Source organism: Rutidosis leptorrhynchoides, chromosome 2 (assembly GCF_046630445.1).
Source record: "Rutidosis leptorrhynchoides isolate AG116_Rl617_1_P2 chromosome 2, CSIRO_AGI_Rlap_v1, whole genome shotgun sequence".
Lineage (NCBI taxonomy): Eukaryota > Viridiplantae > Streptophyta > Magnoliopsida > Asterales > Asteraceae > Rutidosis > Rutidosis leptorrhynchoides.
This window is the reverse complement of record NC_092334.1, coordinates 404738806-404757217: the sequence shown is the minus strand read 5'-3', so window position 1 is coordinate 404757217 and position 18412 is coordinate 404738806.

The window sequence follows — 18412 nt, the reverse complement described above, 5'->3', positions numbered from 1 at the left end:
CCAATCTTGTAAGGTGATCATCCAACCTCAAGAAATCTTTGTTTCTTACAGTAGGTTATCATTCTAATACAAGTTAATAATCATATTCAAACTTTGGTTCAATTTCTATAACTATAACAATCTTATTTCAAGTGATGATCTTACTTGAACTTGTTTTCGTGTCATGATTTTGCTTCAAAAACTTCGAGCCATCCAAGGATCCGTTGATGCTAGATCCATTTTTCTCTTTTCCAGTAGGTTTATCCAAGGAACTTAAGGTAGTAATGATGTTCATAACATCATTCGATTCATACATATAAAGCTATCTTATTCGAAGGTTTAAACTTGTAATCACTAGAACATAGTTTAGTTAATTCTAAACTTGTTCGCAAACAAAAGTTAATCCTTCAAACTTGACTTTTAAAATCAACTAAACACATGTTCTATATATATATGATATGCTAACTTAATGATTTAAAACCTGGAAACACGAAAAACACCGTAAAACCGGATTTACGCCGTCGTAGTAACACCGCGGGCTGTTTTGGGTTAGTTAATTAAAAACTATGATAAACTTTGATTTAAAAGTTTTTATTCTGAGAAAATGATTTTTATTATGAACATGAAACTATATCCAAAAATTATGGTTAAACTCAAAGTGGAAGTATGTTTTCTAAAATGGTCATCTAGACGTCGTCCTTTCGACTGAAATGACTACCTTTAAAAAAATAACTTGTAACTTATTTTTCTGACTATAAACCTATACTTTTTCTATTTAGATTCATAAAATAGAGTTCAATATGAAACCATAGCAATTTGATTCACTCAAAACGGATTTAAAATGAAGAAGTTATGGGTAAAACAAGATTGGATAATTTTTCTCATTTTAGCTACGTGAAAATTGGTAACAAATCTATTCCAACCATAACTTAATCAACTTGTATTGTATATTATGTAATCTTGAGATACCATAGACACGTATACAATGTTTCGACCTATCATGTCGACACATCTATATATATTTCGGAACAACCATAGACACTCTATATGTGAATGTTGGAGTTAGCTATACAGGGTTGAGGTTGATTCCAAAATATATATAGTTTGAGTTGTGATCAATACTGAGATACGTATACACTGGGTCATGGATTGATTCAAGATAATATTTATATATTTATTTCTGTACATCTAACTGTGGACAACTAGTTGTAGGTTACTAACGAGGACAGCTGACTTAATAAACTTAAAACATCAAAATATATTAAAAGTGTTGTAAATATATTTTGAACATACTTTGATATATATGTATATATTGTTATAGGTTCGTGAATCAACCAGTGGCCAAGTCTTACTTCCCGACGAAGTAAAAATCTGTGAAAGTGAGTTATAGTCCCACTTTTAAAATCTAATATTTTTGGGATGAGAATAGATGCAGGTTTTATAAATGATTTACAAAATAGACACAAGTACGTGAAACTACATTCTATGGTTGAATTATCGAAATCGAATATGCCCCTTTTTATTAAGTCTGGTAATCTAAGAATTAGGGAACAGACACCCTAATTGACGCGAATCCTAAAGATAGATCTATTGGGCCTAACAAACCCCATCCAAAGTACCGGATGCTTTAGTACTTCGAAATTTATATCATATCCGAAGGGTGTCCCGGAATGATGGGGATATTCTTATATATGCATCTTGTTAATGTCGGTTACCAGGTGTTCACCATATGAATGATTTTTATCTCTATGTATGGGATGTGTATTGAAATATAAAATCTTGTGGTCTATTATTATGATTTGATATATATAGGTTAAACCTATAACTCACCAACATTTTTGTTGACGTTTAAAGCATGTTTATTCTCAGGTAAATACTAAGAGCTTCCGCTGTTGCATACTAAAATAAGGACAAGATTTGGAGTCCATGTTTGTATGATATTGTGTAAAAACTGCATTCAAGAAACTTATTTTGTTGTAACATATTTGTATTGTAAACCATTATGTAAAAGAAAATCCTCAACCAACCGACCAAGGTTAATTATGGTCAATGGTATTTCCGCCAAGGAAGCAAAATATTGGGAGGATTACCAATTCTCCGATGAATCGGATTCCGACGAGAATTCCGATGATGTTATAGAAATTACCCCAACTGAATTTAAAAAGGCAAAAGAAAATAATAAGGGAAAGGGCATAAAAATAGAGAAATCTAATTCCAACCCCGATGAACTTTATATGTATCGTCAACCCCCGAAGTCCTTAAGTTGTAACAATGACCCGGGAACCTCTAAACCACCAGGTTTTTCTAAAACAATGTGGAAAACGACGGCTCATATTAGGTGAACATCATATCTCCCTAGAAACTTGGCAAAACGAACCAAAACCGAAGAAGAAGAAACAAGCGAGTCGGAATAAGATAGTTGTATTCGTATGGTGTAATATATGTAATATAGTGTGCTTATGCTTTATGATATATGTAAAAATTGCTTGTATTAATAAGTATTTTTTTTATGAATCTAACTCTTATCTATTTTACAGTATAAAAACACAAAATGGATAGACAACCCAATATTTTAAGAGACCTACCCGGAGACATGATTGATGAAATCTTGTCTAGAGTCGGTCAGAATTCTTCGGCACAACTATTTAAGGCGAGATCAGTTTGTAAGACATTCGAAGAACGTTCCAAGAATTCCTTGGTTTATAAAAGGCTTTCGTTCGAAAGATGGGGGATATCACATTGGGAAATCCATAAGTTACGATGTGTTTACTTTGACGCATATATTGCGGGGAACCCAAATACTATTTTACGCAATGGGTTAAGAAATTATTTTGACTCAATATATCCAAATATTGGACTTCGTGATTTAGAAAAAGTGGCTAACATGCAACATAAAGAAGCATGTTATGCTTACGGATTAGTAATGTTCGTTTCTCACCAAAGTGAGAACAAGAACATCGGGCTACAACTATTAAACAAAACGTTCCCACAAGTGACGGAGTCGGTAATTGGGGTAAGAAATGAGGTTTTTAGATTGTTACGGGACTGTTGGACATTATGTAACCCTCGTCCCTTTGACGACGTTACAACACGCTGTCTTATCAACGGCCATAACGGTTATGTTCCACAAGACCAAGGATGGGAAGTAGTCCTAGTAAAACCAGAATGCATGACTTGTTTCTGGACGTATGAATTACGTGTCTTTATTGTCTTTGCTGAACGACTTGTGTACTAGCTAGAATTATCTTCACAACCATCTTGTATCAAATTTATTGTGTGCTATATTTCATGCTATATGTAAAATAAGCGGTATTGTAAGTTTGTAAAATATTGTGTAAAAGTTTGAATGCGAAATATTATTATAATCAGTTTTTCATATAGAATTGTAGTAGTTGAATTGTATATTAGCTACTAAGTATGAACTTAACGGGTAGGTACTACCCGAATTTAAACTTATAAAACGCTAATATGAAGAAAAAGCTTTTATAAATGAGTTCATATTATGCTACGAAATACTATTAACTACTCTTAATATTCTGTATGATTAACTTATTCCATTTGACTATTTTGAAGGAAATGGCACCGACTACTCGACACACCGTGAATATGAATGAAGAGGAATTCCGTACTTTTCTAGCTTCAAACATAGCCGCAGTACAGGCTGCGCTACATACCAACAATAACCTTGGATCTAGCAGTACAGGAAATCGTGTAGGATGCACCTACAAAGAATTCACTGCCTGCAAACCTTTGGAATTTGATGGAACCGAAGGACCGATCGGATTGAAACGGTGGACCGAGAAGGTCGAATCGGTGTTTGCCATAAGTAAGTGTACTGAAGAGGATAAAGTGAAGTACGCTACGCATACCTTCACAGGTTCTGCGTTAACATGGTGGAATACCTATCTAGAGCAAGTGGGACAAGACAATGCGTACGCACTACCGTGGTCAGCATTCAAGCACTTGATGAACGAGAAGTACCGTCCCAGAACCGAGGTCAATAAGCTCAAGACAGAACTTAGAGGGTTACGAACCCAAGGATTTGATATTACCACGTACGAAAGACGATTCACAGAATTGTGCCTATTGTGTCCGGGAGCATTCGAAGATGAGGAAGAGAAGATCGACGCGTTTGTGAAAGGATTACCGAAAAGAATCCAAGAGGATATAAGTTCACACGAGCCTGCCTCCATACAACAGGCATGTAGAATGGCTCACAAACTAGTGAACCAGATTGAAGAAAGAATTAAAGAACAGACTGCTGAAGAGGCCAATGTGAAGCAAGTCAAAAGAAAGTGCTAGGAAAACGGTGATAAGAATCACCAATACAACAACAACAGCAATTACAACAATAATCGCAATAATTTTCCCAACAATCGCAACATCAATCGCAACTACAACAAACGGCCTAACAACAACAACAACAACAACAACAACAACAACAACAACAACAACAACAACAACAACAACAACAACTACAAAAATCATCCCAACAACAATAATTACCGCAACAACAACAATAATCAGAAGCAGCTATGCCAAAGGTGTGAAAAGTATCACTCGGGGTTCTGCACCAAATTTTGCAACAAGTGTAAAAGAAATGGTCATAGCGCGGCGAAGTGTGAGGTCTACGGACCAGGGGTTAATAGAACGAAAGGAACAAATGGTGTCGGAACGAGTAATGGCGGAGCAAGTAGTGTCGGAGCAAGTTATGCCAATGTAGTTTGTTATAAATGTGGAAAACCGGGCCACATTATTAGAAATTGCCCGAACCAGGAGAACACGAATGGACAAGGCCGCGGAAGAGTTTTCAATATTAATGCGGCAGAGGCACAGGAAGACCCGGAGCTTATTACGGGTACGTTTCTTATTGACAATAAATCTGCTTACGTTTTATTTGATTCGGGTGCGGATAGAAGCTATATGAGTAGAGATTTTGTGCTAAATTAAGTTGTCCATTGATGCCTTTGGATAGTAAATTTTTACTCGAATTAGCAAATGGTAAATTAATTTCAGCAGATAATATATGTCGGAATCGAGAAATTAAACTGGTTAGCGAAACATTTAAGATTGATTTGATACCAGTAGAGTTAGGGAGTTTTGATGTGATAATCGGTATGGACTGGTTGAAAGAAGTGAAAGAAGAGATCGTTTGTTACAAAAATGCAATTCGCATTATACGAGAAAAAGGAAAACCCTTAATGGTGTACGGAGAAAAGGGCAACACGAAGCTACATCTTATTAGTAATTTGAAGGCACAAAAACTAATAAGAAAAGGTTGCTATGCTGTTCTAGCACACGTCGAGAAAGTACAAACTGAAGAAAAGAGCATCAATGATGTTCCCATTGCAAAAGAATTTCCCGATGTATTTCCGAAAGAATTACCGGGATTACCCCCACATCGATCCGTTGAATTTCAAATACATCTTGTACCAGGAGCTGCACCAATAGCTCGTGCTCCTTACAGACTCGCACCCAGCGAGATGAAAGAACTGCAAAGCCAATTACAAGAACTTTTAGAGCGTGGTTTCATTCGACCAAGCACATCACCGTGGGGAGCTCCTGTTTTGTTTGTCAAGAAGAAAGATGGTACATTCAGGTTGTGTATCGACTACCGAGAGTTGAACAAACTTACCATCAAGAACCGCTATCCACTACCGAGAATCGACGACTTATTTGATCAACTACAAGGCTCGTCTGTTTATTCAAAGATTGACTTACGTTCCGGGTATCATCAAATGCGGGTGAAAGAAGATGATATTCCAAAGACTGCTTTCAGAACACGTTACAGTCATTACGAGTTTATGGTCATGCCGTTTGGTTTAACTAATGCACCAGCTGTGTTCATGGACCTTATGAACCGAGTGTCTGGACCATACCTTGACAAGTTTGTCATTGTTTTCATTGATGACATACTTATTTACTCAAAGAATGACCAAGAACACGGTGAACATTTGAGAAAGGTGTTAGAAGTATTGAGGAAGGAAGAATTGTACGCCAAGTTTTCAAAGTGTGCATTTTGGTTGGAAGAAGTTCAATTCCTCGGTCACATAGTGAACAAAAAAGGTATTAAGGTGGATCCGGCAAAGATAGAAACTGTTGAAAAGTGGGAAACCCCAAAAACTCCGAAACACATACGCTAGTTTTTAGGACTAGCTGGTTACTACAGAAGGTTCATCCAAGACTTTTCCAGAATAGCAAAACCCTTGACTGCATTAACGCATAAATGGAAGAAATTTGAATGGAAGGATGAACAAGAGAAAGCGTTTCAGTTATTGAAGAAAAAGCTAACTACGTCACCTATATTGTCATTGCCTGAAGGGAATGATGATTTTGTGATTTATTGTGACGCATCAAAGCAAGGTCTCGGTTGTGTATTAATGCAACGAACGAAGGTGATTGCTTATGCGTCTAGACAATTGAAGATTCACGAGCAAAATTATACGACGCATGATTTGGAATTAGGCGCGGTTGTTTTTGCATTAAAGACTTGGAGGCACTACTTATATGGGGTCAAAAGTATTATATATACCGACCACAAAAGTCTTCAGCACATATTTAGTCAGAAACAACTGAATATGAGGCACCGTAGGTGGATTGAATTGTTGAATGATTACGACTTTGAGATTCGTTACCACCCGGGGAAGGCAAATGTGGTAGCCAACGCCTTGAGCAGAAAGGACAGAGAACCCATTCGAGTAAAATCTATGAATATAATGATTCACAATAACCTTACTACTCAAATAAAGGAGGCGCAACAAGGAGTTTTAAAAGAGGGAAATTTAAAGGATGAAATACCCAAAGGATCGGAGAAGCATCTTAATATTCGGGAAGACGGAACCCGGTATAGGGCTGAAAGGATTTGGGTACCAAAATTTGGAGATATGAGAGAAATGGTACTTAGAGAAGCTCATAAAACCAGATACTCAATACATCCTGGAACGGGGAAGATGTACAAGGATCTCAAGAAACATTTTTGGTGGCCGGGTATGAAAGTCGATGTTGCTAAATACGTAGGAGAATGTTTGACGTGTTCTAAGGTCAAAGCTGAGCATCAGAAACCATCAGGTCTACTTCAACAACCCGAAATCCTGGAATGGAAATGGGAAAACATTACCATGGATTTCATCACTAAATTGCCAAGGACTGCAAGTGGTTTTGATACTATTTGGGTAATAGTTGATCGTCTCACCAAATCAGCACACTTCCTGCCAATAAGAGAAGATGACAAGATGGAGAAGTTAGCACGACTGTATTTGAAGGAAGTCGTCTCCAGACATGGAATACCAATCTCTATTATCTCTGATAGGGATGGCAGATTTATTTCAAGATTCTGGCAGACATTACAGCAAGCATTAGGAACTCGTCTAGACATGAGTACTGCCTATCATCCACAAACTGATGGGCAGAGCGAAAGGATGATACAAACGCTTGAAGACATGCTACGAGCATGTGTTATTGATTTCGGAAACAGTTGGGATCGACATCTACCGTTAGCAGAATTTTCCTACAACAACAGCTACCATTCAAGCATTGAGATGGCGCCATTTGAAGCACTTTATGGTAGAAAGTGCAGGTTTCCGATTTGTTGGAGTGAAGTGGGGGATAGACAGATTACGGGTCCGGAGATTATACAAGAAACTACCGAGAAGATCATCCAAATTCAACAACGGTTGAAAACCGTCCAAAGTCGACAAAAGAGCTACGCTGACATTAAAAGAAAAGATATAGAATTTGAAATTGGAGAGATGATCATGCTTAAAGTTACACCTTGGAAAGGCGTTGTTCGATTTGGTAAACGAGGGAAATTAAATCCAAGGTATATTGGACCATTCAAGATTATTGATCGTGTCGGACCAGTAGCTTACCGACTTGAGTTACCTCAACAACTCGCGGCTGTACATAACACTTTCCATGTCTCGAATTTGAAGAAATGTTTTGCTAAAGAAGATCTCACTATTCCGTTAGATGAAATCCAAATCAACGAAAAACTTCAATTCATCGAAGAACCCGTCGAAATAATGGATCGTGAGGTTAAAAGACTTAAGCAAAATAAGATACCAATTGTTAAGGTTCGATGGAATGCTCGTAGAGGACCCGAGTTCACCTGGGAGCGTGAAGATCAGATGAAGAAGAAATACCCGCATCTATTTCCAGAAGATTCGTCAACACCTTCAACAGCTTAAAATTTCGGGACGAAATTTATTTAACGGGTAGGTACTGTAGTGACCCGAACTTTTCCATGTATATATATATTAATTGAGATTGATATTTACATGATTAAATGTTTCCAACATGTTAAGCAATCAAACTTGTTAAGACTTGATTAATTGAAATATGTTTCATATAGACAATTGACCACCCAAGTTGACCGGTGATTCACGAACGTTAAAACTTGTAAAAACTATATGATGACATATATATGGATATATATATATAGTTAACATGATACTATGATAAGTAAACATATCATTAAGTATATTAACAATGAACTACATATGTAAAAACAAGACTACTAACTTAATGATTTTTAAACGAGACATATATGTAACGATTATCGTTGTAAAGACATTTAATGTATATATATCATATTAAGAGATATTCATACATGATAATATCATAATAATATAATAATTTAAAATCTCATTTGATATTATAAACATTGGGTTAACAACATTTAACAAGATCGTTAACCTAAAGGTTTCAAAACAACACTTACATGTAACGACTAACGATGACTTAACGACTCAGTTAAAATGTATATACATGTAGTGTTTTAATATGTATTTATAAACTTTTGAAAGAATTCAATACACTTATCAAAATACTTCTACTTAACAAAAATGCTTACAATTACATCCTCGTTCAGTTTCATCAACAATTCTACTCGTATGCACCCGTATTCGTACTCGTACAATACACAGCTTTTAGATGTATGTACTATTGGTATATACACTCCAATGATCAGCTCTTAGCAGTTCATGTGAGTCACCTAACACATGTGGGAACCATCATTTGGCAACTAGCATGAAATATCTCATAAAATAACAAAAATATGAGTAATCATTCATGACTTATTTACATGAAAACAAAATTACATATCCTTTATATCTAATCCATACACCAACGACCAAAAACACCTACAAACACTTTCATTCTTCAATTTTCTTCATCTAATTGATCTCTCTCAAGTTCTATCTTCAAGTTCTAAGTGTTCTTCATAAATTCTACAAGTTCTAGTTACATAAAATCAAGAATACTTTCAAGTTTACTAGCTCACTTCCAATCTTGTAAGGTGATCATCCAACCTCAAGAAATCTTTGTTTCTTACAGTAGGTTATCATTCTAATACAAGGTAATAATCATATTCAAACTTTGGTTCAATTTCTATAACTATAACAATCTTATTTCAAGTGATGATCTTACTTGAACTTGTTTTCGTGTCATGATTCTGCTTCAAAAACTTCGAGCCATCCAAGGATCCGTTGAAGCTAGATCCATTTTTCTCTTTTCCAGTAGGTTTATCCAAGGAACTTAAGGTAGTAATGATGTTCATAACATCATTCGATTCATACATATAAAGCTATCTTATTCGAAGGTTTAAACTTGTAATCACTAGAACATAGTTTAGTTAATTCTAAACTTGTTCGCAAACAAAAGTTAATCCTTCTAACTTAACTTTTAAAATCAATTAAACACATGTTCTATATCTATATGATATGCTAACTTAATGATTTAAAACCTGGAAACACGAAAAACACCGTAAAACCGGATTTACGCCGTCGTAGTAACACCGCGGGCTGTTTTGGTTTAGTTAATTAAAAACTATGATAAACTTTGATTTAAAAGTTGTTATTCTGAGAAAATGATTTTTATTATGAACATGAAACTATATCCAAAAATTATGGTTAAACTCAAAGTGGAAGTATGTTTTCTAAAATGGTCATCTAGACGTCGTCCTTTCGACTGAAATGACTACCTTTATAAAAACGACTTGTAACTTATTTTTCCGACTATAAACCTATACTTTTTCTGTTTAGATTCATAAAATAGAGTTCAATATGAAACCATATCAATTTGATTCACTCAAAACGGATTTAAAATGAAGAAGTTATGGGTAAAACAAGATTGGATAATTTTTCTCATTTTAGCTACGTGAAAATTGGTAACAAATCTATTCCAACCATAACTTAATCAACTTGTATTGTATATTATGTAATCTTGAGATACCATAGACACGTATACAATGTTTCGACCTATCATGTCGACACATCTATATATATTTCGGAACAACCATAGACACTCTATATGTGAATGTTGGAGTTAGCTATACAGGGTTGAGGTTGATTCCAAAATATATATAGTTTGAGTTGTGATCAATACTGAGATACGTATACACTGGGTCGTGGATTGATTCAAGATAATATTTATATATTTATTTCTGTACATCTAACTGTGGACAACTACTTGTAGGTTACTAACGAGGACAGCTGACTTAATAAACTTAAAACATCAAAATATATTAAAAGTGTTGTAAATATATTTTGAACATACTTTGATATATATGTATATATTGTTATAGGTTCGTGAATCAACCAGTGGCCAAGTCTTACTTCCCGACGAAGTAAAAATCTGTGAAAGTGAGTTATAGTCCCACTTTTAAAATCTAATATTTTTGGGATGAGAATAGATGCAGGTTTTATAAATGATTTACAAAATAGACACAAGTACGTGAAACTACATTCTATGGTTGAATTATCGAAATCGAATATGCCCCTTTTTATTAAGTCTGGTAATCTAAGAATTAGGGAACAGACACCCTAATTGACGCGAATCCTAAAGATAGATCTATTGGGCCTAACAAACCCCATCCAAAGTACCGGATGCTTTAGTACTTCGAAATTTATATCATATCCAAAGGGTGTCCCGGAATGATGGGGATATTCTTATATATGCATCTTGTTAATGTCGGTTACCAGGTGTTCACCATATGAATGATTTTTATCTCTATGTATGGGATGTGTATTGAAATATAAAATCTTGTGGTCTATTATTATGATTTGATATATATAGGTTAAACCTATAACTCACCAACATTTTTGTTGACGTTTTAAGCATGTTTATTCTCAGGTGATTATTAAGAGCTTCCGCTGTCGCATACTTAAATAAGGACGAGATTTGGAGTCCATGCTTGTGTGATATTATGTAAAAACTGCATTCAAGAAACTTATTTTGTTGTAACATATTTGTATTGTAAACCATTATGTAATGGTCGTGTGTAAACAGGATATTTTAGATTATCATTATTTGATAATCTACGTAAAGCTTTTTAAACCTTTATTGATGAAATAAAGGTTATGGTTTGTTTTAAAATGAATGCAGTCTTTGAAAAACGTCTCATATAGAGGTCAAAACCTCGCAACGAAATCAATTAATATGGAACGTTTTTAATCAATAAGAACGGGACATTTCATTTATGCCCATGGGTTAATTGTCCTTTGTCCTGGATTATTTAATATGTCCATCTGGTTTTTGTCCATAACAGTCCATCGGTCATAAATTTAAGGTGCGAGTATCCTCGTCAAATTATCTTTATACCCGAAGTCAAATATTCCAACTAATTGGGGACTTAAACTGTAACAAGATTTTAATACTTTGTTTAATAATTACACCAGGATATCGACTGCGTGTAACCCAATGTTTTAATACTTTGTTAACAATTACACCAAGTGTCCTTGTATATAATTACACTCCTGTTTTAATAATCCTAGTGACTATTAATCCATTCCCGTGTCCGGTTAAATGAACGATTATTCGTACATATAAATACCCCGCCCATCGTGTCCAATCGAGTGTATATGGTTATTTATAGAGACGTCCAATTGTAAATCTTTATATTAAAATTAACAAATTATCATTTAGTTAAACAAATATAAAGCCCATTAATAGCCCATAGTCTAATTTCCACAAGTGTCGTTCTTTTGCCCAAACCCCAGTTATGGTACAAAACCCAATTACCCAATTTTAGTAATTAGCCCAACATCATGATTACTTCGATTTAAATAAGCATAATAATAACTTAGCTACGAGACATTAATGTAAAAAGGTTGAACATAACTTACAATGATTAAAAATAGCGTAGCGTTACACGGACAGAATTTCGACTTACACCCTTACAACATTCGCTAACATACCCTTATTATTAGAATTTAAAATTAAAATTAAAATATAAATATATATATATATATATATATATATACGTTTACATATAGATAGAGAGATTGATGGATGATATTGATGAACCAAACACTCGTTTTTATAGGGCATGTGGGCTGGAAAAGGTGCTCATGCGATCGCATGAGCTTTGCCCTTCAGGCTCATGCGATCGCATGGCCAGCTGGGGAGGCTCAAAAGTCTACAAAAACGTGGGCTGCTTATTTATTTATTATATAATATAATATATATAATTAAATTTAATTATATATATATTATATTATATTCTTGTACTCCGTTGATTTGTAATTTTTAGTCCGTTGCGTCGAGCGTTGAGAGTTGACTCTGGTCCCAGTTCCGGATTTTCGAACGTCCTTGCATATAATTTAATATCTTGTACTTTGCATTTTGAATCTTGTACTCTTGTAATTTTGAGACGTTTCTTATCAATAATTGGAACCTCTTTGATTGTACTTTGTACTTTTGAGCTTTTTGGTCGTTTGTGTCTTCAATTCGTCGAATCTGTCTTTTGTCTTCACCTTTTATTATTTAAACGAATATCACTTGTAAATAGAACAATTGCAACTAAAAGCTTGTCTTTCTTGAGGAATAATGCTATGAAATATATGTTCGTTTTTAGCATTATCAATGTGCCTCAAACAGTATCTATGTTCAGCACATGGATACAACTTTTCAATTGCAGGTAGCAGACCCTGTAATTTATATTGAAGCTAATTTAATAGTCAATAATATAAAATTATAAGTTTTAATAAATTTTAAAATAATAAAGTGTTTAATACCTTTTGTCTATCCCTTATGAATGTAAAGTTTGATCTTTCATTTAGACCCAAATCTTCACCCACATTATTTAAGAACCATAACCAAGAATTGTATGTTTCCTTCTCAACAATAGCATAAGCCAAAGGATATATCCCATTGTTTGAGTCAACACCAACTGCAGTGAGCAGTTGACCTGTAGCTGGCGCTTTCATAAACGCCCCATCTAAACCAAGCAAATCCCTACCTAAAGCTTGAAAGCCACTTTTCAATGGTACTAAACATATATATACCCTCTTAAAGATCATACTTGTTGCATCATCATCACACGGTTCTGTTCCAACCTTAACAGTGGTACCTGGATTAGCTCTTTTAAGTTCCACTAAATAATCCCTTAAGTGAGCATATTGTTCACCATAATCCCCTTCTACAATTGATCTCGCCTTCTGTAATGCTCTATATGCCTTCATCTTTGACACCTTCATTCCATATTGTGTTTCAGCCTGTACCTTAACAGCCTTTGCTGGTAATCTTGGATTTGAGGGTAGCTGGGCAACCAATTTGTTGCAAGAAAGTCGTATGTGAAATGTTTAACATCTCTGGACCAAGCACAAATGTGTTTATCTTTAAAAGTTACCACTTGCCATGTTTCTGAACCACTTCCCTTTGACACATGAACAACCCACTTGCATTCCACATTATTAAGTTCTTTGCTTCTCCAAGTTTTATTACCCTTCCCTTTCTCAGAATCAACGATTACATTCTTGCCTTTCTGTTTATTTTTACCAACTTTTCCATCCACTGTTGCATCCTTTGTTTCATTCACCTGTACAACATCTGCTCTTAACCCTTTACAAACTGCTCTAAGCCTCCTATTATCATTGTATTTAAACGCAATATCTCTCTGAGTTTCTATGGCATGCAACCTGATACATTCTATAGCTTCATCCTTTGTCCCAAATACTTGACCCAAATACAAATTACTCTTTGTCACATCCAACACCTGTTTTTCTTGCAGACTTAATTCTTTTAACTTCTTCTTCCTGTCCCCTTCAATATCATTTTCATAATCAAAATCACTATCAAACTCATCATCGTTCAACCTTTCTATAGTAACTAAATGTTGTTGATCAATGGGTATTACATCACTACTTTTAGAAGCATTTCCCATGAATTCAATATCTTTGTCAATGCTACAATGAAAGTCATTCATATCAACATCAAAATCTTGGAGGTGATTATCTTCATCATCAGTAAAATCAATATCATCATCCTTACTTTCTTCTTTTCCTATCTTATCTTCATCAACATTAAAATCAATATCATCATCCTTACTTTCTTCTTTTCCTATATTATCTTCATCATCATAAAAGTCACTATCATCATCCTCAATTTGTTCTATTGCTATGTTATTCTCAACCATAAACGTCACCATATCATCAACCTTTGTTTCATCATGTTCAATATACAAACAAATCTCTTTATTCAAACCAACATGTTGCTTTAAATTGTTAACATCAATTTCAGTACGTAATGGTTCTAGTCCATAATCCAGGTTTGTATCAGGTTTACAAAAATGGTACCACATCATCTTATTACAATCATAACCAAGATCCTCAACCATTTTGTTCACCTCATTAACAGATAGTGTATCACCATTCACTAAGTCAAAATAAGAAATCTTACCATTAACATAATCTCTACGTGGAGGAGAAGTGAAATGGCCACCATGATGTAATTTGATTGTAAATAGTCCTTGATAATTTTCTGCAAATAGATTAACAAAACACAAAAATTCGATCACCATTAGTTTAATGAAACAGTAACCTTCAAATGTTACAGTAAACGAAAAAAAAAAGGGGAAGAACATATCATAAATCACGTTCAAATCAATTGTGCTAAATTCGCTTCGCATCTGGTATAACCTTGTTTCCATTGTAAACGATTGAAAAAAAAACAGTAGGGTTTAGGGTGGTTTCGTTAGGAAGAAGAAGAAAAACCAACGTCGTGGTTTGGTTTCTATGCAGTTATGCGTTCTGTATGAATCCTGTATGTATTAAATTAAAAAACGCTATAGGGTACGTAATACAATACACTATGATGGTTCAATTGACGAATATGCCCCCACATGCGTGGCACATGTGAGGGCTTGACGTTAGTAGATTGACGGCTGTTAGCATCAGGTACCATCTGCGTTCCTAAATCAAACCACAGGTAGCATTGAAGATAAAAAAAAACCACAGGTGCTCTGGTGAAAAAGACAACAAACCACAGGTACTACCTGCGTAATTTTTTCAATTTTATATTGAAATGTATATGAGTCATAAACAACTTTATGGCCCCACAAAATAAATACCAAACGTTATAAAGTCGGTAACGTTCCCCAAATAAACAATAAAAAAAAAAAACGAATATGCTTTACTTTCTCTTATGGCAAGCCAACCCAATATTTCTATCTTGTTCAACTTAATCAACTCCTTATTACTCTCTACATAAATTCTCAAACATTTTTCACGTTTGGTTTTATTCGCAATTCAAATTCAAATTCTTATTCAAATTCAATGGATCTGATACAACAAATATTCATGATGATTATTGCAACTTTTCCAATCATGATTCTCATATCAAAAATCGTTTCTGCTGTCGATACAAATGACGATCGTGAAAGAAGAAGTAAATCAAAAAGTAAAAAGAAAGTTCGTTTTGCTATTGATCACGATGAAGAATTTGTACAAAGTGAAGAATATGTTACTAGTAAACTTATCGGTGAACCATCAGAAACAAAATCAGTCGTGTTTGACATAATTGAAAAAGTTAATCATGTTGTAGATAAAGAACAGTCCGAAAAGATTTGTGAAGCCAATGTGGTTAATCTGGATGATAATTCAATGCGTGTCAAATTATTATCTGATGATTTTGAAATTGCTGAAGAAGAAAAGGAGAAACAAGGATTGATTTCGGACGAAGATGATGATAGTGATGACGAAGATTGGCAAGAAATTGAACCGAGTGATTTGGAAAAAGTATTTTCGGTTGCTGCAAATTATGGTAACTTGCACGACAAGGTAGATAGCTTAGAAAATGATGTACATATATCATAAATTTGCGACATTAAACTCAACCTATGCACGCTTGATCGAGCCCCTGAATTGTCACAAGGGTGATTCTGTATTTATGCAGATGAAGGTGACATGTTATTATGATTTATGTATGCGTATAGATTGTTTAGTTTCGTCATTGTGATTGATAATTGTAAAGCGAATGCAGGTTGCAAAGATTAGTGAATTGCTTTAGAATCATTAAATAATCATTAAATTTAAATTGCTTGCTACTTGCTAATGACTACTAACTAGTATCATATAACATAAGGTAATAACTTACCTAGCATTATTGCATGATTTATAGAGACAAATCATCATGCTTATTCTAACGTTATTATTTCTTTGATCTTAATTTTTGTCTGTGGTTTTTTGAGCACCTCCCCCACCAAGCCCATCATCTCCACCATCATCACCGCCAGCGTCACCACCACCTCGACCACCAAAGTTACCATAACCCGAACCTGGACCTGTTCTTGAACCATATCCACTGCCACCACCACCACCGCCCCCGAAACCTCCTTTTGAACCATAACCACCACCCACATTTCCTCCTCCGACGCTACCTCCAAATGGGCTTCCTACGTTTCCATATCCGCCAAAATTGCCCGACCCTGACCCATAACCACCACCTACATTGCCGCCACCATATCCAGAACCAAAACCACCTCTACCTCCAATAACACCGCCTCTGCCAACACCAACACCACCACGACCACCACCCACATAACTGCCACCACCACCCATGTTACCACCACCTCCACCCATATTACCACCTACAGAGCCGCTACTACCACCAATATCACCGCCAACACCACCTCCAATGTTACCACTACCGCCACTTCCAATACCACCTCCACTTCTACTTCCACCTCTGTGTCCATTGCCATAATGACCACCACCCCTGGATCCCGACCTGTATCCCGCTCCTCCACCACCATTTCCGGGTCCCGCATATGTAGCGGCTGTAGTGTTTATATTCTCATCCACTATATTCACTCCATGAGTCTGGTTACTCCACATACTTCCCAATCTAGTTGCTCCGACGCCTACATGAAAATCAAGCCCCAACCAAACAATCATAAAGTAACAGAAACACCAAAACACAAGAACACCTTTACTTTCCATGATCCTTACTCAACTCAATTCGATAAAAGATGAAACCTCGTAATTTTGTATTTAGTGATGTGATAATGATATTGCTTACGGACCAAAAACCTTAGTGGAAGTTAATGGGAGCTTTTAAGATAATGAAAAAACACTAAAGTCAATTTGTGTGGTATCATTGTGTGTTCAGCTCTAGTATTTGTAGGAAGAAAAATAAAACCACATGCATTATTTGTGAAATGCAATGGGCATGATATGGGCCAAGGCTAGTTTGGTAGTGAGAACATTATGCATGATTTAGAGTTAAAGAGGTGCACCATGGTCATCTGTATGGCTTGGTGAGTATAATTGTTCAACGAACCTAATAGTTTAGCTACTGACTACCAGGCTCGAGCCTAATCAAGTTCAATTGTAACCAGTTAGATGATTATTAGGTGAGTTGGGTTTAACATAACTTAATTTTGGAGGTGGGCTAAAAGCCAGTGACCAAGAAACCGTCTGCAAGTAGCTGGAACTTGTTTAGGAATGTTTAGTTGAGATCAATAGTTACAATGTAGGTTGGGTTTTAGGGACAAAACATGTATCATATCGTTAGAAGTGGCAATTTCAGATCATTGGTTTAAGCTGGTTAATATTGATTACATTTTTGTAATCATGTCAAACATATACCAATTGTATTTGTATCTCAAAAAGATAACAAAAGTGTGGTATGGGGGCTTAGGTTCGCACGAATGAGAAACTCATTCGTGCAAATGAACATTATTGCCCAAACCACACTTTAATTCACAAGAATGAAACTCTCATTCGTGCAAATGAACCATGCATCTGCATATGCCCTTGCGAATGACGAGTTTCACGCGTTTTCATCAATCTAGGTGTACAATATAATAAATAAACATTTCTATACTTTTTCGTCCAGCTACAGCCATACAAAATATGCATCAACACTTTTGTAGTTAGACAATATAGGGTATGACGGATCCTTCTACTATTGTTTTTAGCTTATCTTCATGTATCCCTTCAAGATGACATTCAACTTTCAGCTTCCAACTTGCAAAGCTAGTACCAAAGAAGATTGGCACTCCTTTACCAACCGTGATTAAGCAGACATGTTTTGATTGTGTATTGTTTTCTGGTATACACTTTGATCGTTTAAAGATTCTAGTATTAACAGCTAAACCTCAATTAATTTTAATTTTAGTTGTTATGTCCCAAATTTATGAACTAAGAAACTAATA